The 24739-nt window shown below is 38.9% G+C and overlaps 1 long non-coding RNA gene across 1 annotated transcript in view; it reads left to right on the forward strand.

Moving 5' to 3' along the window:
- LOC135968093 (uncharacterized) overlaps positions 1-7690 on the forward strand; it is a 34754-nt gene extending 27064 nt beyond the window's left edge. The window contains exon 2 of the long non-coding RNA XR_010582559.2: positions 7268-7690. This is a non-coding gene — a long non-coding RNA (uncharacterized lncRNA). The remainder of the gene's footprint in view (positions 1-7267) is intronic.
- Positions 7691-24739: the final 17049 nt, after the last annotated feature.

Genomic DNA, 24739 nt, shown 5'->3' on the forward strand with positions numbered 1-24739 from the left:
TTTATTATGTTGAGGTATATTCCTTGTATGCCCAGTTTTTTTAGTGTTTTTAATCATGAAAGGATGTTGAATTTTATCAAAAGCTTTTTCAATATCAATTGAAATGATCATATGATTTTTGTCTTTTATTCTGTTGATATGATGTATCACATTGATTGATTCGAGTATGTTGAACAATCCTTGCATCCCAGGGACAAATCCCACTTGGCCATGATGAATGATCTTTCTAATGCACTGTTGTATTATGTTTGCCAGTATTTTGTTGAGGATTTTTTTCATCAATATTAATCAGAGATATTGACCTGTACTTTTCTTTTTTTGAGGCGTCTTTGTCTGGTTTTGGTATCAGGGTTTTTGTCATTTATTCTGTTGATACAATGTATCACAATGATTGATTTGAGCATGTTGAACTGTCCTTGCATCCCAGGGATGAATCCTACTTGGTCATGATGAATGATCTTTCTAATGTATTGTTGAATTAGGTTTGCTAGTATCTTGTTAAGGATTTTTGCACCAATATTCCCCAGAGGTATTGGCCTGTAGTTTTTCTTTTTTGAAGTGTCTTTTCCCGGTTTTAGTATCAGGGTAATACTGGCCTCATAGAAAGAGTTTGACAGTATTTCCTTCTCTTGTGTTTTTCAAAATGGTTTGAATATGATTAGTATTAGTTCTTCTTTAAATGTTTGGTAGAATTTGGCAGTGAACCCATCAGGTCCTGGGCTTTTCTTTACTGGGAGACTTTTTATTATGGCTTCAAGCTCATTACTTGTTCTTGACCTGTTCGGGTTTTATATTTATTCCTGGTTCAATCTTGGTAGATTGTATGTGTCTAGATATTTGTTAGTTTATTCCAGATATTCCAATTTATTGGTATATAGTTGCTCATAGTAGCCACTAATGATTCTTTGAATTTCTACAGTATCAGTTGTAATGTCTTCTTTTCCATCTCTGATTTTATTTATTTGGATCTTCTCTCTCTATTTTTCTTAGTTAGTCTGGTTAAAAATTTGTAAATTTTGTTTAACTTTTCAAAAAAACAACTTTTTGTTTCATTGATCTTTTGTATTTTTTCATTTCAATTTCATTTATTTCTGTTCTGATATTTATTATTTTCTTCTATTAATTTGGGATTTCATTTTCTCTTGCTTTTCTGATTATTTAAGATGCACTGTTAGATTGTTTGAAGTTTTTCCTCTTTTTCAACGTAAGCACTTAGAGCTATAAATTTCCCTCTGAGTACTGCTTGGCATGTAGTGTTTCCATTATCATTTGTTTCAAGAAATTTTTCAGTTTCCTTCTTAATTTCCTCATTGACTCACTAGTCATTCAGGAGCGTATTTTTTAATTTGCCTGTATTTGTATAGTTTCCAAAATACCTCTTGTGATTGATTTCTAGTTTATTTCATTGTAGTCAGAGAAGATGCTTGATATTATTTCAATATTTTTTAATGTTTTGAGACTTGTTTTGTTACCTAACATATGGTTTATCCTTAGGAATGATCTATATGCTGTGGAAAAGAATATGTATTCTGCAGCTCTTGTATGTAATGTTCTATAAATATCTGTTAGTGCAGTGGTTTATAGTGCAGATTAAGCCCAATGGTTCTTTGTTGATTTTCTGTCTGGAAGATCTGTCCAGTGCTGAAAGTGGGGGGTTAAAGTCTCCAGCTATTATTGTATTGGGGACTATCTCTCTCTTTAGCTATGATAATATTTGTTCTATGTATTTAGGTGCTATCTATTTATATATCTGGGTGTGGTGTATCTACTTTAGGGGACTCTCCAAGCGCAGTAACAATGTGATTCTTATAGACTCATAGAGGTACCACCTTGATGGTCTTAGACAAGATCCAGGATAATTCTTTGGATTACCAGGCAGAGACTCTTATTCTCATTCCTTACTTTCTCCCAAACAAACAGAGTTTCTCTCTCTGTTCTGAGCCACCTAAAGCTGGGGGTGGAGTGACACAAGCACCCCTGTGGCCACCCCCACTATGACTGCACTGGGTCAGACCTGATGCTGGGTCTCACCCAAGGCCTGCTGTAATGACTCCCTGGCCACTGCCTATGTTCACCGGAGGCTCTGGGGCTCTACAATCAGCAGGTAACAAAGCCAGCGGCCTTTGTCCTTCCCTTCAGGGCAGTGAGGTCTCTTGGCCCCATGTGGGTCCAGAGGTACCATCCAGGAGTCAGGGATTAGAGTCAGAAACCTTAGAAGTCTACCTGTTGCTTTATTGTATTGTGGTTGAGCTGGCGCCCAAACCACAAGACATAGCCCTTCCCACTCTTCCTTCCCTTTTTCCAAAGGCAGAATAGCCTCACTCAGTAGCCACCACCACCACAGGCCATGAGGAGTACTGTTAGACTACCAGCCAATGTTTCCATAAGGCCCAAGGGCTTTTAAGTCAGCTTGTGGTGAATGCCGCCTGGCCTGGGACTCACTCTTCAGGGCAGTGGGCTACCCTCTTGCCCAGGGCAGGTCCAGAAGTACCTTCCAAGAATCAAGTCCTGGAACTGGGGACCCCAAGAGCCTACTTGGTCTCTTCCCTGCTGTGACCATGGTGGTACCTGAAGCCAGCAAGTCTCAGAGGCTCACCTGAGGCCCTTGATGTAGAATCTGGGTATTGTTGCTAGTTATTCAGGGACCAAGGACTCTTCAGTTAGCAGGTGATGAATGCTGCCAGGACTGGCTCCTTTCCTTCAAGGCAACAAGTTCCTTTCAGGCCCAAGTTGTGTCTAGAAATGTGTCTGGGAGCTAGGGCCTGGAACGAGGGCCTCACGTCTCTGTCTGGTGCCCTATCCTACTGTGGCTTGGCTGGTATCCAAGAGGTAAGACAAAGCCCACCCCACTTTTCCCTCTCCTCTCCTCAAGCAAAGGAAGGGGTCTCTTTTGGAGCTGCAATCTGTGCAGCCTGGGGTGAGGGGAAGGGTGATGTGAGCACTCCCTTGGCTGCTCCAGCTGTTGCAATACACTTCTTTTTATTCCTCCTACTTGGAATTTGTTGTGCTTCCTGAATCTCAAGAATGGATGCCTTTAATCCATCCTGGAAATTCACGTAACATAAAATTCACCACTGTGAATTAATTCAGTGGCTTAGCTCTTATATTTTGAAATATTGTCTCTTCCCTATTCTATTCATGCTCTCTTTCAGGAACTCCAAGTTATATTAGATTTTCTTCTTCTATCCTCAATGATTCTTAACCTCTCTTTCATGGTTTCTTTTTGCCTGTTTGTGCTATAATATGTATAATTTCTTCAGTTCTGTCTTTGAGTTCAATAAATTGTACTTCAACTGTGCCTATTCTGCTGTTTAGCCAATCTACTGAATTGATTTCAGTGATAATATTTTAATTTTTAGAAGTTACACATTTGATTCTTTTCTGAAACCTTCTGGTCATTGCCTATGCTCTCTTCATATTTTGGATAGCTTTGGAGGAACCATGTTGAAATGGAACCTGGCTTCTTCAACATTTATTTTCTATTAACTATTTGAAAATTTCAAATCTGAAATCTTTTGGTGTCTTAACCAGGTACTCCAAGATGCTACCAATCAGGTACACTTTTAAAGGTTTAGGGTTTCCCGGATGCTGCAGGTAGAGAAATTTGAACCATAAATCCAAGTGATAGGAGGTTATTATTAAAGATTCTGGTCAGGCGCGGTGGCTCATGCCTGTAATCCCGGCACTTTGGGAGGCCGAGGCGGGCGGATCACCTGAGGTCAGGAGTTTGAGACCAGCCTGGCCAACATGGAGAAAGCTCGTCTATACTAAAAATACAAAAATTAGCCAGGTGTGATGGTGCATGCCTGTAATCCCAGCTACTCAGGGGGCTGAGGCAGGAGAATTGCTTGAACCCGGGAGGTAGAGGTTGCAGTGAGCAGCGATTGTACCACTGCACTCCAGCCTGGACAACAGAGTAAGACTCTCTAAATAAATAAATAAATAAATAAAGATTCTCAGGTGAGAGTTTACAGTTTTTGTTTTTCTTTTCTACCCAGAGCAAAAGAGTGTAGTCCTTCGAGTGTACTAGTGTTTGTTGGGGCCTGGAATCTAACTCAGCTTTGTTCAGGCCAAAGGTCTTTCTTTCTTGCTCCAGAACAGTCATTAAAATTCAAGGCTCTTTTTACTGTAGTTGAGGTGTTTTTGTGTAGGAATAGTTTTTCAGTGCATGCCAGGTCACTAAAAGGAACTAAAGTCTTTGACAGTGGAATAACTCCTGGACAATTTTATATTAAATATACAAATAAATCAGGAGTTGTGATTTTAAAACCACATGAAGTCAGATTGTATTTTCTTAGCATTTATGGGTAAAGAACAAAAATAAAAACTATTTCGTGTATGACAAAAGTAATTGGGGCAGGGCGCGGTGGCTCACGCCTGTAATCCCAGCACTTTGGGAGGCCGAGGCAGGCAGATCACGAGGTCAGGAGATCGAGGCCATCCTGGCTAACACAGTGAAACCCAGTCTCTACTAAAAATACAAAAAATTAGCCGGGTGTGGTGGCCGGCACCTGTGGTCCCAGCTACTCAGGAGACTGAGGCAGGAGAATGGTGTGAGCCCAGGAGGCGGAGCTTGCAGTGAGCCGAGATCGCACCACTGCACTCCAGCCTGAGCAACAGAGTGAGACTCCGTCTCAAAAGAAAATAAAAAAACAAAAACAAACAAATAAAAAAAGTAATTGGGAAGAGGTGTATTTTAGGATAATATGGATATGACAGCCATAAGAAAAACAGTACAGTTTTATCCTTACTAATAAATATCATTGCTTAAAGTGTTTGATTAGCACCCTAAAAAATGTATCTTCTTGTATATTGTTAAAGGAAGTTGGCTCTGATGCATAAGTATGAACATCTATTAACACAATGAAATTAGTCCACAGCAGAACTGTTAGTTTAAGCCGTGTTTGGGCAACACATATCTTCCTTGAAAAAGAATTAGACTGAAAGAGCTGATTATTCCTTAAAAGCCATTTAGCACAACCCACATCTCATACCTTAATTTGTAATGTTTCATACAAATTCAGTTCTTTTCAGTAGTTCGGTGAATGGTATGTCACTTTTTGGATGGCAGCCCTTATTTTTGAAGATTCCTGTTATGTGGAAGAAAACTGGCTACTTTCTATGTAAATATTTTGTTAAATATTTATTGCTTTCTCTAGGATTTCTCCATCAGTTTCCATGACAGAGTCTAGCAGTAGATGTACCAAAAAAATCTCCCAGGAATATCTTGTTTAGATTTACTTTGAGGAACCAGTAACTCATCCTTATGGGTCCAGAGGGAAGCTATGGGCAGACTCGTGTGAGCCAGCCTCTACACTTGAGAGTATATAGAACTCCTGGGGGAGTGGAGGGGGATCCTAATATCAGGGAGAAAAGCTCCTTGTCTGTAAACATGAAAAGTGAAACACATGTTGACTTTCAGGGTGCTTAGTGATAAATCAGTGAAGAAGAAGAAGAGGAAGAGGAAGAGGAAGAAGAGGAAGGAGAAGAAGAAGGAAGAAGAAGAAGAAGAAGAAGAAGAAGAAGAAGAAGAAGAAGAAGAAGAAGAAGAAGAAGAAGAAGAGGAGGAGGGGGAGGAGGAGGAGGAGCAGGAGGAGGAGGAGGAGGAAAGGGAAGAAGAAGGGGAAGGGGAAGAAGAAGAGGAGGAGGAGGAGGAGGAAGAAGAAGAAAAAGAAGAAGGAGAAGAAGAAGAAGAAGAAGGAGGAGGAGGAGGAGGAGGAAGAAAGAAAGAAAGAAAGAAAGAGAAAGAAAGAAAGAAGAAAGAAGAAGAATTATTGAAGAAACAAAGTTCTAGCTGTTGCTGATCAGATACCTTGAGGTCAGCGGAGGCTTCAGTGCTAGACTAGCTCTTTAATCCCTTCTTCATGTAAGATCCCTAGGTATTCTTTTACCCTGGTATGATCCCTGCTACACATTTAAACTGACTTTTGTGAAATTTATCTGGTATCTAAGTGTTTGGTTGCAGGAGAAAGCAAAACAAAAAACAAAACCTGAATGCCCTATTGCCAGAGGCAGACTATCTTAGACATCTTGTATCCCTTATTCTGAATATTTAGTAGGTAACCATGATGTTTTTTGTTAACTTCAATAACAAGCACATTAATTTAATCATGGTTAAAAACAAAAGTGAGAGAGATACTATTAGCTTTATTTTTGAGCAGTGGTTTATCCCAAATACATGTATTTTATCAGCTACCCTTTCTGTTTATAATCTGGCCTTGGAATTCCAGAAGACCATATAATGAAGAGAAATAATAATCAAAACAGCACCACATACCCATTTTATTTTCTTTCCAAAGCAAATTTAGATGATATATTACTTTTTGTAACTTGGTACCTTTTCCAGAATGCTTTTCTTTGCCCCAGCAGCAAATAACAACAAAATCCCTGAAGCCTCCAAATATTTGAAACTATTTTTCTTGGAGTTTCCATGGTATCTCCTTGATATAAATGGATCTGAAAAGCCTTTGCAGATAAATGTGTGAAAATACATTTTATATCACTTCTAAAATCTGGCAAGGGAAATTATCTCTAAAGACATTCATCTCATTGACTTGGCAATTTTACTAAACTGTAATCACCACTTAAATATTTTCATTGTTGAAGAGCGCATGTTCCCATAAAGTAAAGATTCATCCACCCAGAGCTTGAAGGATAAATATATAATTTCCACAAAGGTCTTATAATCCTTAGACACAGTTGAGTAATAGTGCAGAATTAAATAGTGCTGTCAGCACTGAATCTATCAGTGAGACCAACAAAAGTCAAAGTGGGTGGCATATTTCAACAAATGGTATCAGCAGAATATCATAAGATTCAGGATAGCTCAGAAGACTAAGCTTCATATCTAATTAATCCTGAAACATTATTTAATTGCCCAAATCAACTGTCATACTAATTCATGTTCCTAAGTTCATAGTGGAAGGAGACCAATTCTAAAGAGATCTTAGTCTGGCCATTTAAAAAGTCATCCTCATTCGGGAGAGTTACTCAATTTCAATTTAATTCTTCATTTCAAAGAGGAATAATTATGTTCACTTATTTTGAATAATAAGTTATTGTATAATGTGTTCTAAGTGAAAATTAATTAGTAAGTCACCAGTCACATTTAGTGAAAATAGAAAACATACTTCCCTTTGTTTTCAGAAATAAGTAATTGCTTTTGTCAGTCCACAGAAAGCTGTTGACCATCTGCTATTCCTAATACTTTGAACAGTGTGCAGAAAGTGTCCAAAGTAGAATAACAGTGTGTTTATGATTGTTTTAGGAAACAAGAAACCAAGAATTGGACGAATTGTCTGGGCTCAGTGGCTCACGCCCACAATCCCTGCACTTTGGGAGGCCGAGGAAGGAGGATTACCTGAGGTCAGGAGTTCGACACCAGCCTGGCCAACATGGTGAAGCCCTGTCTCTACTAAAAATACAAAAAAAAAAAAAAAAAAAAAAAAAATTAGCTGGGTGTGATGGTGCATGCCTGTAATCCCAGCTATTTGGGAGGCTGAGGCAGGAGAATTGCTTGAACCTGGAAGGTGGAGGTTTCACTGAGCCAAAATCACGTCACTGCACTCCAGCCTGGGCAACAGAGTGAGACTCCGTCTCAAAAAAAAAAAAAAAAGAATTGGACAAATGAAATATGTAGACATAGTCACTGCCTATGAGCCAAAATACAAATTTTTCTTTTAAATGTTAATATTACATTGAAAAAGAAAAGAAACTGTGTTTTCTTTAGTTTCATTATAATAGAGATATAACAATATTTTAATTAAAATGCATAGGAGGCATAATAATGTAATTCAGCATAAAAATACTAATGTACACAGAGAGCTTATGGTGTGACCTGAGTTTGCACAGGTGGGTGAGCTGTAGTTCTTTTCCAGCGGAAGACCATGTGCGGATCTGGACCTTTCCAGATAGCAGTTCTGACCATGGCCTTCTAGCATTCACTCTCCTGGCTCTCATCACTCCACAGATTGAGAAGAAAGCTCTGACAATGATCCCATCATTTCTTTGTGATACACAGAAGTAAGACTCACTGAATTACTCCAGTGAAATCTTTGTTAAATGGGCCTTTGTGTCTATGGTACTGTGTTGGGTTGCTTGTATTCAGAAATTAGTCACATTGATACTATGTCTGCTCCATGAAAACCTGTATTACTGTATTAGTTCTCACACAGTAATACAAAGGGAAAAGAAACCAATTTAGTAAAAACACAGACTATGTTATTCATAGACTTGAACTCAAGGATAAAATTACTGAAAGCTAATCTTTTTAAATAATGTATATGCTGATTAAAAGGCAACTGTAAATATGAGTTGGTTCTTTGTTTTCATAATGAAAAAATACAAAAGTTTTTGGGTCAAGATGAATATAGGAACACAATGGATGTTTACAAAATAGTCAATGTTTACTTGAGCTAGTTAATATGAATCTGGTTATACAATAATATTTGAAATAATATTATAAAAATGTGCCAATTTGAAATATTTCTTCTCATTTCAGAAATAATTTTACTCAAATTCTTCAAATTCTTGAAGACAAGAGTCTTCATTATCAGAAGAGCCACTATTTGAGCCATTTAATTTTTTCCAATTCTAAGTATTTTGAGATAAAACAGTTTTTAAGATAAAATACCTTTGAATTGGCATATACTATAATTGTAAATTTTATTCCAAAACAAAGTAGTCAATTGTGAAACAGTAGAACAATTGTTTTACATTGTCCCATAAGACATACATTTGTTATCTCCACAAAGCAAAGGTGAATTGCTTTATAAAAAACTGATCTTAATAATCTTGTTTATATCCATATCCCAACACTACAATTTGAAGGTCTTACCTGGAAGAATAATTACCAAATCTGTACTAAAAGTCTTTGTCTCTTTTATTAGCTCAGTTAGATGACCTTTTAAGATTCCCCATATAGCTCTAATTGACATCTTTTCAGGCTAATTTGTCTTTCCTAAATAATTTGAAATTAAAATAGGATAATTGGAATAATACTTCCATCAAACAAGAGTCTTGGAGAGGACTTGGATATTAAGTGTCTTAGTTCATTTGGGCTGCCACAGCAGAATATCATAGAGTGAGTGCTTTGTAAACAACAAATATTTATTTCTCACAGTTCTGAAGTTGGGAACTCCAATATCAAGGTGCCTGCAGATTCAGTGTCTGGTGAGGACCCGCTTCCTCATTCATAGTGGCAGTCTTCTCATTGTGTCTTCGCAGAGCAGAAGGGGAGAGGGAGATCTCTGGGGTCTCTTTTATAAGGACACTAGTCCCATTCATGAGGTTTCCTCCAGGCTTCCTCCCTCATGACATAATCAACTCCTAAAGACTCAGTCTCCTAATGCCATCACTTTGGCAGTTAGGATTTCAACAGATGAATTTGAGGGGACATAAACATTTATGTTTATGTAACTCCTTTAAGTAACTCCTTTTCTCTGAGGACTAATTTGGTAAAACACAAAAACAACATTCTTCAAATAACTTGGCCTTTATTTTTGCTTGACAGTTAATCACATTTTGTTGTAGTTTTGTCTTTGGTATTATTGTTCCTTAGGGTAAAGTTTTTCAATCATTGAAGCCACAGAAAATCTTTAAGGTATTTAACATATATATGTTTAACTATTTACACACTGCTATAAAGAAATACCTGAGACTGGGTAATTTATAAAGGAAAGAAGTTTAATTGACTCAAAGTTCTGCATGGCTAGGGAGGCCTCAGAAAACTTACAATTGTTGCAGAAAGTGAAGGAAAAGCAGGCACCCTCCTCACAAGGCAGCAGGAGAGAGGAGAGGAGGGGAAACTGGCATTTATAAAGCCATTAGATCTCGTGAGAATTCACTCGCTATCACGAGAACAGCATAGGGGAAATCACCCATGATCCAATCATCTCCCACCAGGACCCTCCCTCAACATGTGGGGATTATGGGGATTACAATTTGAGCTGAGATTTGGGTGGGGACACAGAACCAAACTATATCAACATGGCATGGTGGTTTTAAAAATGCCTACAAATTCTTTGACACTACTCCAATAAAAAGATAGAGCCCAATTCCCCTTCTCTTGAATATAAGCCAATCTAAGTGACTCAAGTTTAACAAATGAAATGTTCTGAAAGTGATGTTGTATGAGTTCTGAGGCTAGGCTGGAAAAGACAAGACAGTATCTGCCTGGTGATCTTTTTGTCTTTCTGTCTATCCCTCTCTCTGAACCAGCGCCATGTTTTGAGGAAGCCCAGGCTCCATGGAGAGGCCAATAGCCAAGACTAAGGTCTCAGCCAAAAGCGAGCATCACCTGCCAGATACGTAAGTGAATGAGCCATTGGATGATTTCCGTGGCTAGCCTTTGAGTTGCCTCAGCTAACATCAAGTAGAACTCTGACCATCTTGTAGATTTGTGAGCAAAATGCATACTGTTGTTGTTTTAAGCTACTAAGTTTTTGGGGTGGTTTTTTATGCAACAGAAGATAACCGAAACACACAGATCATAGGACTACAGAACAATATGTGTCTTACAGAGTAAATGATTAATAAAGAATTCCCAAATGAATAAACACATGAATATGATTATAGTAAATCAAAGTGAATATAATTTCCATTTTCCAATGGCAACACTGATATGTTTTTTTCTGACATCATTATTCCTCAAAATGCTGTTATGGACTAAACTGTGCCTCCCTCCCAAATTCCTATGTTGAAGCCCAAACCCCCAGTGTGACTATATTTGGAGATAGGGCCTTTAAAGTGGTAATTAAGGGTAAATGACATCATAAGGATGGGGCCCTAGGCCAACAGAACTGTGTGTGGCCTTATAAGAAAAGGAAGAGACACCAGGGATATATGCACGGAGAAAAAGCCATGTGAAGACAGGGTAAGAAGACAGCCATTTGCAAACCAAGGAGAGAAGCCTCAGGAGAAACCAAACCTGCTGACACCTAGATCTTGGACAGCCAGCCTCCTAAACTGTGTGTGAGACAATACATTTCTATTATTTAAGTCACCCTGTCTGTGGTGTTTTGTTATGGCAGCCGGAGCAGACTAATATACATGTCAGACATGTACCCTTCTCAGGGCCTTATACTTGCTGGCCCCTTTCCCTGGGGCGCTCTGCTCCCAGATAGCCACAGAGTTTGTTCCCTTACTTTATTCAAATCTCTGCTCAGATAGTACTTCAACAGTACACCTTATAAAGGGCAGGTTCTGGCTCAACTGACTCCTTATCCTCTTACCTGCTTTAGATTGTCTTCATAGTGCTTATCACTACTTCTCATGGTATTATACATTTGTCTCTGTTTTTCTGTTTTCCCCAAAGGGAAGTAAAGTTCTTGAGGGCAAGAACTGTGCCTAATTTAGATTACTGTGCTATCCTAGGTCCTGCAACACTGCCAGGCACAAAGTAGCAGCTCAATAATGTTGAATGGGTTTTTAAAAAATGGATGCTTTTAGGTTAACAATGAATAAAGGACCTGTGCCAGGTGTGGTGGCTCACACCTGTAATCCCAGTACTTTGGGAGGCCTAGGCGGGCAGATCATCTGAGGTCAGAAGTTCAAGACCACCCTGGCCAACGTGGTGAAACCGCCATCTCTACTAAAAATGCAAAAATTAGCCAAGTGTGGTGGTGTGCACCTGTAATCCCAACTACTTGGGAGGCTGAGGCAGGAGAATCGCTTGAACTGGGGAGGTGGAGGTTGCAGTGAGCTGAGATTGTGCCACTGCACTCCAGCCTGGGTGACAGAGCGAGACTCTGTCTCAAAAAAAAAAAAACCAAAAACCAAAAAACAACAACAACAAAAACCTGGTTTCAAAAGCAACATCCTCACAAATTAAAGTTAACAAATCCCCATATTTTGTGATGTTGCCACAAAAGACCAGTTTTATCACAAAAGGATTCTAAGAACCATAGGAAGATTAGGTCTCAGGCAGCAGGGAGCCAGAGCCCACAGCTGCTGGGGGAGGCAAGGAGACCAGAGGTGAGGAGTCCTGGAACAGAAGAGTCTTAGAGGGTCCAGTTCTCACTGAGGACGTGGTTGCACTAACCTTCCAGGTTACAGTGCTCGCGTTGGGCTGTGCTACTACATTTTTAAAGATTCTTGGCTAATGTGGGCCAGAGAGATCTTCAATTCAAACTAGAGATTGTTTCCTACCTGATAGGGGCAGCAAGGAGGGGACCTGTGGAGGTGGCTGCTGAGTGGGTAATGCTCTCTGGAAGAGAAATCAAGAGTGGAGACCTTGCAGCGCCCTGTCTAGTCACAGGAATTGCCAGGATGCTCAGGGTCTTGGGAACCAGACAGCTTCAGAGGGATCAGCTCAGGCACCTGCGCAAGCGCAAAAGTTATTTTAAAATGTCATTGCTTTAAATCTATAATTTAATATGAAATTTGAAACAATCAAATCAGGTTGATTCACATCTGCTATAGGAAAGGTAGGGATTAGATTGTAAATTCTGTGAGAACAGGGAGGAATCATGTCTCCCTTGTTTACTGTTATAGTCCCAATACCTAAGAAAGTGCCTAGCACATGATAGGTGCCCATTTGCTGAAAATGGCATGACGAACACACAAGTATAAAGAGATAGTGAAACTGATTAGCTTTGTGTAGTTCTGATTCCCATCCCAGAACCTTCCCTGGGTCCAAACCCTACTGTACTTGCAGCTTAACAAGAGGAGAGAGGTCTGAGAATCTGTTAGCAGGAAAATGGCAATTCTTATTTCACTTTTGTTTTGCATATATTTAAAATATGCAACCCATATTATGAACCCAAATATGAGCACCCCAGCATAGATAAATATTGGGTTATTTCTTTAAAATTCAGATATAATAATGTAAATCAAAGTGTTCAGTAATACTGTTTTCTGAAACATCCTAAGAGCTACAAGAAAATAATAAATTTACAAATTACGTTTCAAACTTATTATGGTAAGGTATTATATGAAAGAAAACAGCAAATATTCTTCAAACTTTTTTTGAAGTTGTACAAATAAGTTAAACAAATCAAAGCTAGTATTAGGGGCCAGATTTGGTCGTATTTTAGAAGCATATGTAGAAAACCATTAGGAAAATCAGAATTTGAGTAGATTTTAGATTTATTTCTGTTCTGAAAAAAGTTAGTGTTTAATAATATTTAAAATTTTTCTATTAATTACATATATAGGACATAACAAATTTTAATTTTTAAATTAGGAGATTTCCAAATATATCATGCAGTATACAATTTTTTTTTTTTTTCTAAAAGAATGTAACAATGTTCAGAAAAAAAAAATTGCTCCTGGTGAGTGAATGTGTGAATCTGGGAAACCACATTTCTCCCCTGGATCTTTGCAACCCTTGGATCAGGAGATCCCCTCACGAGTCCACTCCACTGGGGCCTTGGGTTTGACACACAGGGCTGCGCGGAGTCTCAGTGGAGCAGCTGCTCAGGCACACACAGAGACCTAGAAACTTTACATACTCAGGCCCCGAGATCCCCAACAAAGGTGACTGCAACTCAGGTGAGACCAGAGGTCCGTACATACCCCCAGGAAGGGGTCTGAATCCAGGGGACCAAGCAGCCTGGGTCGGCAGGCCCCACTTCCACAGTACCTTACAAGATAAGACCCACTGGCTTGGAATTCCAGCCGCTGGCAACAGGGTGGAGCTGCCTGAGATGGGACAGAGCCTCTTGGAGGAGGGGAGGGCTGCCATCGTTGTTGTTTGGACAACTCAGTCATTCCAGCCTGTGGGCTTCGGAGAATCTGAAGAGTTTTGACAAGGAAGGGATCCCCCAGCTCAGCGCAGTTACTTTACCAAAACATGGCCAGGCTGCTGCTTTAAGTGGGATCCCGACCCAAACCTCCTCATTGGGCAGGACCTCTCAGCGGGACCTCCAGCCACCCCTGCCTGCCCTCTCACTACAGAGAGAGCTCTGATCTCTACCTGGGATAGAGTGCCCTGGGGAAGAAAGGGATGCCACCTTTGTTATTTGGATAACTCAGTCATTCCAGCCTGCAAGCTTTGTAGAGTCCAAACAGTCCTGACTAGGAAGGAACCCCCTAGCACAGCACAGCTGCTTTACCAGCATATGGCCAGGCTGTTTCTTGAAGCAGGACCCTGATCCATTCCTCCTCACTGTACGGGACCTCCAAGCCAAGGCCTCCAGCCACTCCCACCCTTATTCCACAGACAGAGCTCTGATCTTTCCCTGGGATGGAGTGCCTGTGGGGAGGGGCAGGCTGCCACCTCTGTTTGGATGACCCAGCCATTCCAGCCTTCAGGCTTTGGAGAGTACAAGCTGACTGGAGCACAGGTGCTTCCCCAGTACCACACAGCTGTTTTTCTAAGGCATGGTCAGTCTGCTTTTTTAAAAGAGACCCCAATACATTCCTCCTCATTGAGCAGGCCCCCCAGCTGGGGCCTCCAGCTAACCCTGCCCATGTTCTATGACTGAGACAGAGTGCCTGAGGATTGGAGCTGGCTGTCACTATTGCTGTTTATGCATCTCAGCTGGACCAGCCTGCGGGCCTTGGAGAGCCCAAACCGACCGGAGGCTGAAGGGATCCCCAACACAGCATGGCTGCTGTACCACAATACAGCCAGACTGCTTCTTTAAAGCAGGTCCCTGATCCTGTTCCTCGTAACTGGCTGAGACCTCCCAATCAGGGTGTCAAGCCATCTCCTACAGGCGTATTTGGGCCGGAACAAATCAGTACCCTACTGGAACAGAGCTTCCAGAGGAAGGGGCAGGCTGCCATCTTGGCTGTTTTGCAGCCTTCACTGGTGATAACTCCTGGTTATGAAAAAATCGAGGCAACTAGGGTTTGGAGCAGACCCCCAGCAAACTGCAGCAGCCCCATGGAAGAGTGGCCAGACTCTTAAAAGAAAACAAACAAACAACAGAAACTGCACTGGCTAGCCATATGCAGAAAATTGAAACTAGACCCCTTCCTTACTTTATACAAAAATAAACTCAAGATGGATTAAACACTTAAATATAATATCTAAAACTATAAAAACCCTGGAAGAAAATCTAGGCAATACCATTCAGGACATAGGCACAGGCAAAGATTTCATGATGAAGACACCAAAAGCAATTGCAACAAAAGCAAAAATTGACAACTGGGATCTAATTAAACTAAAAAGCTTCTGCACAGCAAAAGAAACTATCAACAGAGTAAACAGACAACCTACAGAGTGGGAGAAAATTTTTGTAGTCTATCCATCTGACAAAGATCTAATATCCAGCATCTAATAAGGAATTTAAACAAATTCGCAGAAGAAAAACAACCCCATTGAAAGCTAGGCAAAGAACGTGAACAGATACTTTTCAAAAGAAGACATACATTCAACCAACAAACATATAAAAGAAAGTTTAACATCACTGATCATTAAAGAAATGCAAATCAAGCCACAGTAAGATACCATGTCACACCTGTCAGAAAGACTATTATTAAAAAGTCAAAAAAACAAGAGATGCTGATGAGGTTGTGGAGAAAAAGGAATGCTTTTATGCTGCTGGTGGGAGTGTAAATAGTTCAACCACTGTGGAAGACTGTGGCAATTCCTCAAAGACCTAGAGGCAGAAATACCATTTGACCCAGCAATCCCATTACTGAGTATATACCCCCCAAATATAAATCATTCTATTATAAAGATACATGCACGTGTATGTTCACTGCAGCACTATTCACAATAGCAAAGACATGGAATTAACCTAAATGCCCTTCAATGATAGACTGGATAAAGAAAATGTGGTACACATACACCATGGAATACTATGCAGTCATAAAAAGGAAGAAGATCATGTCCCTTGCCGGGACATGGATGGAGCTGGAGCTGGAGGCCATTATCCTTATCTAACTAATGCAAGAACAGAAAACCAAATAGTGCACATTCTCACGTATAAGTGGGAGCTGAAGGATGAGAACATGTGGACGTGGAGGGGAATAACATGCACTGGGGCCTGTCAGAGAGCGGGGAGTGGGAGGAGGGAGAGGATCAGGAAGAATAGCTAGTGGATGCTGGGCTCAATACTTGGGTAGTGGGATGATCTGTGCAGCAAACCACAATGGCACATGTTTACCTATGTAACAAACCTACACATCCTGCACATGTACCCCTGAACTTAAAATAAAAGTTGGAAATTTTAAAAATGCTGTACAACTTTGTTTTTATACAATTCAGATCCCCATCTTTTCTCAAAAGTGCAGTTTTGAAGTGGAACATGAAGAGAGGGATGATATATGGCTTGTAAGAAAAAAGATTAATAGAGTCTTTCTGATTAATGATCTAAGTCAAAATTTAAATGGATACGTTCAAAATCAGTTCCACCCTGAATCACCCTTGAAATACATTGCTATAGATTATTAAATCACTCACATGAGTTAGAAATTGCATTTTACTTATCACACAGAAATCATTGCTGTTGTTGAACTGACAGATGATTAACCCCCAACAAATTCCAGTTTATTAATATTAGAGGGAGGGCAGAGCACTGTACCTCAACACACGTGAGAGGACATGTCCAGCCCTGTCTATCCCAGCCTAAGAAAGTTTTCCCTTTTGTTTCTTTTGGTGGCCTTCGATTATTCTGGAGTGTTTCTCCTTCACTATTGTTGTGATCTTAGCTTATAATCAATAGTTAATCAGAATTTCAGAAGTTTTTAGTTAATCAGAATTTCAGAAATTTCTATGTTGGTTACACTTCTTAACATATCAAAAAAGCAAATTTCTGTCTTGTTTTTATGTACTTCTTCAGGAAAAGGATCAAAGGCCAGCTTCCTATAACACAAAGACAGCTTAAACGTGATTCAATATCTGCTTCTGGTGGGGTAAAATATTGATTGTGGATTCAAAGCAAGTAAATAGAAACAAAGAAAATATTTGTTATATTGATCATCTCAAATATTCCTTAGAGTGTGCCATTATTTCCAAATCCCACTTATAAAGTACACAGTATTTTATCATTATTTAGTTGAATTTATTTTCACTGACTGGTATGGGATTGGTATAGCAACAAGCTGTTAAACTGACCTCTCTATTTCACTAGCTTCCTTCGGTTCCCTCCAGCCTAAATTGCAAACTCTATTTCTCTTCCTCTTTTAGTAACTGTGCCTGCTAGCTTCAGAAAAAAAATTCTAATTTGTTATAAATAAATTATCTTGGACTTGAAAGCCAAAAAATTCAGTTCTAGCTGTATATCTTCCATATTCATTGTAACTGAAGATTTCTCCCAGAAAATTTCTACTTGAAAAACTTATCATCTTAATACTTAGTTATTCTCATCACAACTCCAGAATTTTTAATCACAATACAGTATGCTTGCTTTATTAGGTACATAAGTATATAAAGGAAAACACTCTGGAATCTGTCTATTGAAAAGTAAGTCTACTCAATTAAGGAAACTAGTAATAGAAATTATTTGTTTCTAAAAGTGAAACTGTCCCTATAAATTTTATAAAATTACTCGGGAAAGAAGGGAGGGAGAGAAACAAAACAAAGATAAACCAAGCTTACAGCATAGTCACATTAATCATTAGGTCAGCTTGCTTTTTGACCAGCTTCCTCGTAGTTGTTTGTTGCCTAATGTTCCAGAATTATTGGACCTTGTCATAAGACTATCGTTTTTCTTAACTGCTCTATAGATAACCTAAGCATTGTGAAATATTGAGTTTTCCATTTGAGATATGATTTCAGTTCCCCTGTACCAGTAAAACTACTAACACCAGATGCTCTGAAGGATACCACAAAGAGTTGACTCACTAAAGAATGCAGTTTCCACATCCTGATGATTTCATGCCCATTACCCTAACCAATCAATGACTTCAATTTTCCAGCCCCTTACTCTCCATAATCCCCTTAAAAACTTTAGCCCAGAACACCTCAGGGAGATGGAGTTAAGAGTCTCCTCCCATCTTATCACTCTTCTGCCTCGTAATCATTAAACTTTCTCTGCTGTCTCAGTGTATTGGTCTGAGAGCAGGCACATGAACCTGTTAGTCTAATAACAATAGTATCAAAACGCAGAACTGTGAGCACACTGCTGCATAAATGATCTATTTAGTATTTTCCAGAAAGCAAATAAGCAGCTCATTGTATTCCAGTAAGGCTCATTTACACAAATAATGGGTCTGTTCAGTCACGAAGCGAGAAACGAAGCAATATATCTCAAATAAGGACATATCTTGGGTGTTGATGAATTATTGTCTGAGGAATGAGGCTATCACAAGGCTGAATGTCAATCTGAGAGGCAAATTCTTAAATTATGGAAGGAGGGTATGAATTTGGTCACAAAATTTAACATACAACTTAGTAACAAAAATGAAGCTTAAGCAACAAATTACACAACTATTATGTAAGTCTAGCAGTCAGCAGATCTAAGTAGATGTCTATCTATAAAATTAAATGATAAAAGTTGGGTTAATTTGCCAGGTTAACAGAATCCAGATTGATCTTTTAGCTGTTCTTGTTCTACCTCTGGACTATTGCATGATCCTGAAAAAGAATGAACAGTTTTTTAACAAGGAAGATAATAATTTCTGGACGAACTCTCCTTGTTCATTTATAAATTGATCTTCTTTATAAATCACACGATGAAGTATGTTTGTTTCTCAAAAAAAAAACCTCCTCTACATAGATGGTTTCATATCATTATTTTTTGGCACACTTTATCCTAAATTATGGTATAATAACTTAGGGGGAAGCTAGTCAAGAAAAACATACACATTTGCATACACGGTAGCAGATCTAGACTAATTATGATCACTCTTAATGTGCTATGACTGTTCTCAACTACCACCTAGTCTATCCTGCATTAACCAGTATCGTAGCCACTAGCTGCCTGTGACTACATAAATTAAAAATTCAGTTCTTCAGTTGCACTGGCTTCATTTCCAATGCTCAGTAGCCACGTATCATAGGAAATGTAGGTACAGAACATTTTCATCATTGCGGAAAGTTGTTTTTTTTTTTTTTTTTTTTTTGAGACAGAGTCTCACTTCGTTACCCAGGATGGAGTGCAGTGGGGCAATCTCTGCTCACTGCAGCCTCCACTTCCTAGGTTCAAGCAATTCTCGTGCCTCAGCCTCCCGAGTAGCTGGAATTACAGATGTGCACCATCATGCTTGGCTAGTTTTTGTACTTTTACTAGAGATAGGGTTTCACCATGTTGGCCAGGCTGGTCTCAAACTCTTGACCTCAAGTGATCCAGCTGCCTCGGCCTCCCACAGTATTGGGATTACAGGCGTGAACCACCATGCCCAGCTGGAAAGTTCTAATGGATAACACATTTAGCTTGAACTTGCAGCTTGCCATGATAATTTTCTTCAATAATCATTTTTTTATTATTCAGCAATTAATATTTTTATTATAGGAAATTTAGAAACTACAGATAAACCAAATGAATTCAACTAGAATCAGCTAATCCTGTGATACGAACAGATAACTAATATTTGGTATGTATTTTTGGTGCTTCTTCCAAGCATATAAAAATTTTAAGTGAAAATCCAACATACTAAACTTACTGTTTTTGTACTTTATCTCATAAAATATATTTTGAACATTTCTGTATGTCACTTTTTCTCTACATAATTTCATATGACTCTATGGTAGTTTTTCAGACTAATGCTGCACAGTTGTCACTATAGACTCCTACTGCCCTATACTTCATTTAACAAATTCCTTCATTTGAAACATACAGATGATTTTTTAATTTCTCTATTATAAAAAGCTCTATAGGTGAAACTTTGAACCTATTTATGATTAGTTTCTTAGTATAAATCCTAGAATTGGAATTCATTAGTGTTAGTTTTCTTCTGAAACGTCACTTTTAGAAATTTAATTTGATGGAGATAGGTCTGAACCAAGGTTTTCTCACCTACACAGGACAGGGATTAATGAAATGATCTCCAAGCACCCTCCTAGCTTTTCAGATCTAAGAATTTTTTCAGTGAGTGACAAAATATGAAATTCCTAAGAAGGAGGAAAGAAAAAAACACAAAGGTTTGAAAAAGCAATTTAATACATCAGATTTCCTCCCTCATACACACACAATATTGTCATGAAATCAGGAATTTTGAGGCTGGCAGGGGAAAGATATGACCACCAGGTGGTAGCAGTACACAGAGTGCTTTGTGTGGTGCTTGGACAAGCTCTCATGTAGGAGTGTAGATGGGGGTGAAGCCCAGGGATCTTGGAGACCTTCCAGAGACAATGGTGTGGGTCCACCACCCAAAGGGGAAGAGAGCAAGGGAACTCCCTGGGGAGTGGAAAATCAGAGAAAGGAGGTTACCTTTAGGTTAGGTGATGTCCCTCAGCCTCACGATGTGGGAGGCTCTGGGTCAGAGAGTTAGGAAGGGTAGCATGGACCTGGGTCTTCTATAGCCTCAGGGTTTGGCTTATCTAAGGCTAACAGATGTCGGTGGAGTTTCTGGGCTCTGAATGACTAAAAAATATGCTTTCTTGGGCCATATTTAAAACAATTGGCTGTACAAGAATTTGAGTTTGCTGCCAGGATGCTTTGGAGCCAATGGTCTTGCTCAGGAATGAAGAAGTAAGCCACATAAGACCAATATAGAGGGGCCATCTTTTGCTCATTTTTGGAACAAGCATAACTTACATCTTATTATTCAATCAACAAACATTTATGAAGTGCCTACTATGTTCTGAGCACTATGCCAGGAAAAGAGCTTCCAAAATTGAGGAAGATGTCATCCCTGACGCTAAGGGACTTATGATTTTGGAAGAGGGCCTTTTGAATGGGAGAGTGGAACCCTGAAATGGTAGACAGGAAGCTGTTGCTCTTTCCCTCTTCATGGGTTTTCCTAGAATAGCTGTCTATCTACTAATAATTATTTTACAGTGGTGGCACATTGCACCAAATGTGTTACAATCAATCTACTTTTTTCTCCAACTCCATAATCAATCTCTGTTAATAAGGAGAATTCATTATTATCAAAACTCATACATATGTAGGGATGGAGGTGGAGGGAAAGGTGGCAGTTCTGGGCAATTATTAGAAAAGACTTTATCATTAAGATGTCTGAAATCAAACTTGCTCTTCACTTTCTTTTTCCTCAGAATTCAGCTAATCTTCTGGCATTTCTACTTCTGTTAACTCCACTATTCTGTCATCGACCTGACCTAGAAATTGCAAAATGATGTTTGTCTCCATCTTCTCTTTCAAACCCAGCATACAGTCAGTTGCTAAGTCATCTAGATTCTGTAGTCAGAGTGACTTCACTGAGCCTCCTGTTCTTTCTGTGTCTATGGCATGATCCTGGTTCAGGTTGCCATTTCCTCTAGCAAGTGTTTCCTGAAGCATCTCCTACTCCCAAATCCCAGGCTACTCATTGCTCTCAGATGGTTCTTCTATAAACATAGTTCTAACTTCATCATTCGTCTATTCAAAAGTGCCACAGCAAACTCCTTATTCTAGTATTCAAAAATACTACAGGACATTATCCCAATGTTCCTGATTGTAAAGTGTATCCTTTACTATAATCTCAGGTGTTATAGGACATCAGCATAACCCATGACATGTTTTATAATCATCTTCTCAGAGTCTTTACTCATGCAGAACTCTCTTCCTAAAATAGGTTCCCCAAACCCTGCAGATCAAAACCAGATCCAGATTTCAAGGCTAAACACAAAACCACCATTTTCAAGAAACCTTTCCTCATTTCTGTAATTAACTGAAAACATATGTGGCTTTTAACCAGAACTTTCTCTGGACTTCTTAGGAAATGTTTACTTCACTCTAATTACCTTGTGGCAAATTATTTGTGTATTTGACGAAATAAGACTAAAATCTCCTAAAAGACTAAACTTTGCATAAGACTCTTTGTTACTCATTTATGCAACTTCTGTGTCTATCATTAGAATAAATTAAAATGTGTTGTGCTTTTCATATACACAGAGAACAGTGTACTTCAGGTGGACATTTTTTTCACTGTTGATTAGGCAATGTGTTCAGTAATGGAAACAGATGAAAAAAGATATTCTTTGTCAATAAAAACCAAAAATAATAATAAACAATTCTGATATCATGGATAGAGCCACCAAGCTGCCTCATTCAGTCAGAAAAATATTAATTGCCAAAAAGGAACACACATTCATGCACAGAACTTTATGACTTATAATTATTATTAAAATGTTATATGTGTTTGTGATTTCTTCTTTCCAAACAGAATTTTCACAACTGAAAACTACATAGATTCTTTTGGCTTTTTTTTTTTTGAGACAGAGTCTTGCTCTGTCACCTAGGCTGGAGTGCAGTGGTGTGATCTCAGCACATTGCAACCTTCACCTGCCAGGTTCAAACAATTCTCCTGCCTCAGCCTTCTGAGTACCTAGGACTACAGGCACGCCACCACTCCTGGCTGATTTTTTTTATTTTTAGTAGAGACAGGGTTTCGCCATGTTGGCCAGGCTGGTCTTAAACTCCTGACCTCAGGTGATCTGCCTGCCTCAGCCTCCCAAAGTGCTGGGATTACAGGTGTGAGCCACTGCACCTGGCCAGAGAATATAATAATTTTAAATGTATATGCAGTCAATATTGGAGAACCTAGATATATAAAGCAAATATTATTAGAGCTAAAGAGAGAGATAGTCCCCAGTATAGTAATATCTGGAGACTTCAATAGTCCACTTTCAGTATTGGACAGATCTCCTATACAGACAATCAACAAAGAAACACTGGATTTAATCTGCACTACAGACCAAATGAACGTAATAGATATTTACAGAACATTTAATCCAAAGGCAGCAGCATACACATTCTTTTCTTCAGCACATGGATGATTCTCAAGGATAAACCATATGTTAGGCCACAGAACAACTCTTAAAGATTAAAAAAATTGAAATAATATCAAGCATCTTCTCTGACCACAGTGGAGTAAAACTAGAAATCAATACATGGAAAATAAATAGTATGCTCCTGAATGGCCAGTGGGTTGATGAAGAAATTAAGAAGGAAATTGAAAAATTTCATGAAAACATGACAATGTCAAAACAACATACTAAACAGCAAAAGCAGTACTCAGGGAAGCTGATAGCTCTAAGTGCCTATATCAAAAAAGAAGGAAAAGTTTGAATAAACAATCTAATGATGCATCTTAAAGAATTAGAAAAGCAAGACCAAACCAAACCCTAAATTAGTACAAGAAAAGAAATAATAAAGATCAGAGCAGAAATAAATGGGACTGAAATGAAGAAAATGCAAAAGATCAATGAAACAAACAGTTGGTTTTTTGAAAAGTTAAACTAAACAAACCTTTAGCCAGAGTAACTAAGAAAAAAACAGAAAAGATCCAAATAAATAAAATCAGAGATGAAAGGAGGAGACATTACGACTGATAGTGCAGAAATTCATAGGATCATTAGTGGCTACTTTGAGTAACCACATGCCAATAAATTGGAAAATCTAGAAGAAATGGACAGATTCCTAGACATATACAACCTACCAAGATTGAACCAGGAAAAAAAACCCAAAACCTGAACAGACCAATAACAAGCAATGGGATCAAAGCCATAATAAAAAGTCTCCTAGTAAAAAGAAGCCTGGTACCCGATGGCTTCAATGCCAAATTCTACCAAACATTTAAAGAACTAATACCAATCCCACTCAAACTATTCTGAAAAATAGAGGAAGGAACACTGCCAAATTCCTTCTATGAGGCCAGTCTTACCCTGACACCCAAACCAGACAAAGACACACCAAAAAAGAAAACTAGAGGCGAGACTGGGCACAGTGGCTCACGCCTGTAATCCCACACTTTTGAAGGCCTAGGTGGGTGGATCACCTGAGGTCAGGAGTTCAAGAGCAGCCTGGCCAACATGGGGAAACTCCGTCTCTACTAAAAATACAAAAATTAACCAGGCATGGTGGCAGGCACCTACAATCCCAGCTACTCAGGAGGCTTAAGCAGGAGAATCACGTGTACCTGGGAGGTGGAGTTTGCAGTGAGCCGAGACTGTGCCATTGCACTCCAGCCCTAGCAGCAAGAGTGAAACCCCATCTCAAAAAAAAAAAAAAAAAAAAGAAACAGAAAGAAAAGAAAAAAATAGAGGAAACTACAGGCTAATATTGCTGATGAATGTTGATGCAAAATTTTATCCTCAACAAACTACTAGCAAACCTAATTCAACAATATAGCAGAAAGATCATTCATCATGACCAAGTGGGCTCTGGGATGCAAGGATGGTTCAACATACACAAGTTAATCATTATAATACATCATATCAACAGAACAAAGGACAAAAACCATATGATCATTTCATATGGCTTTTTATTGATGTTTTTATTGATGTTAATATTGATAAAATTCAACATCCCTTCATGATTAAAAACCTTAAAAAAATTGAGGATACAAGGAATATACCTCAACACAATAAAAGCCATATATGACAGACCCACAGCTAGTATCATACTGAATGGGGGAAAAGCTGAAAGCCTTTCCTCTAAGATCTGGAACACAACAAGGATGCCCAGTTTCACCACTGATATTCCACATAGTATGGGAAGTATGGTTAGAGCAATTGACAAGAAAAACAAATAAAGGGCATCCAGATTGGAATGGAAGAAGTCAAATTATCCTTGTTTGCAGATGATATGATCTTACATTTGAAAAAACCTAAAGATTGCACTAAAAAACTATTAGAACCAATAAATTCAGTAAAGTTGCAGGATACAAAATCAACATATAAAAAGCAATAGCATTTCTATATGACAACAGTGAACAATCTGAAAAAGCAATAAAAACATAA

The sequence above is a fragment of the Macaca fascicularis genome, chromosome 17, assembly GCF_037993035.2.
Source record: "Macaca fascicularis isolate 582-1 chromosome 17, T2T-MFA8v1.1".
NCBI classification, from domain to species: domain Eukaryota; kingdom Metazoa; phylum Chordata; class Mammalia; order Primates; family Cercopithecidae; genus Macaca; species Macaca fascicularis.